The 832-nt window shown below is 35.3% G+C and overlaps 1 non-coding gene across 1 annotated transcript; it reads right to left on the bottom strand.

The window, feature by feature from the left end:
* Positions 1–434: 434 nt before the first annotated feature.
* On the bottom strand, positions 435–530 carry Trnai-uau. Its single transcript has 2 exons — positions 493–530; positions 435–470 (listed from the first exon to the last, which is right to left on the bottom strand). It is a non-coding gene; the product is annotated as a tRNA-Ile (tRNA).
* Between the last annotated feature and the right edge of the window lie 302 nt (positions 531–832).

Here is an 832-nt window from a genome sequence, read left to right as displayed (position 1 = left end):
AAATAATGAGCATTCCGATTTAATTGTTGACGCATCTTCGTTTAAGATTCTTTCCGAACTTAAAATATAGGATTAATCTAGAGTTCATACAATGGTTTTCCAAAATCGGTTAAGTTTTGAAAAAGTTATGGCTATAGAAACTCTTAATGCCCAACGTACAAGTACAAAATATTATAATTGTGTTTAAAAACAAATTTCAATTTATAATTAATAACATTTCAAAGCAAACCTGTAAATAAATAACAAAGTATCCACTGCTAAACTAAAGAAAAATTCAATCAAAATAAAAAAAATGCAGAAACAATTATTTCTTGCAATATTCAAACCTTTCTACAGATCGCAATTTTCAAGCTAGAAACGTGAAAATTGCTGAAATAGGCAAAGCAATGGAAAATTAATTGAAAAAAAATATGAAAAAATTGTCGACAAAGACCTGCTCCAGGTGAGGCTCGAACTCACAACCCCGGCATAGCTCATACACAGAGTACTGATTATAAGTACCGTGCGCTAACCAATTGCGCCACTGGAGCTGTTGTTCGAGGGCTGCCAAATGCGCATGTAAAGCTGGCCGACGTTGAGAACTAGAATATTCGCACACATACTGAGAATATTTTTGTGCTTGCGCTCTCACGAAACGCTCCCTCTCTCTCGCGCGCGCTCTCTCTCACTTTTCGCTTCTCTCTCTCTCTGAATTTTCGTTCGTTACGTGCGCTTGTGTGTGTTGTGTGTGACATTTGAAATATATTTCGGCTGCTGCTAATTCGGCTGGTCAGTAAATAATCTGATAAGAAAAGTAATGTTGAAATTAAGAAGCTTTATTGAATATAAAATT

Source organism: Drosophila grimshawi, unplaced genomic scaffold, assembly GCF_018153295.1.
Source record: "Drosophila grimshawi isolate 15287-2541.00 unplaced genomic scaffold, ASM1815329v1 contig_44, whole genome shotgun sequence".
Taxonomy (NCBI): Eukaryota; Metazoa; Arthropoda; class Insecta; order Diptera; family Drosophilidae; genus Drosophila; species Drosophila grimshawi.
This window is presented reverse-complemented; position numbering and strand designations above follow the sequence as displayed.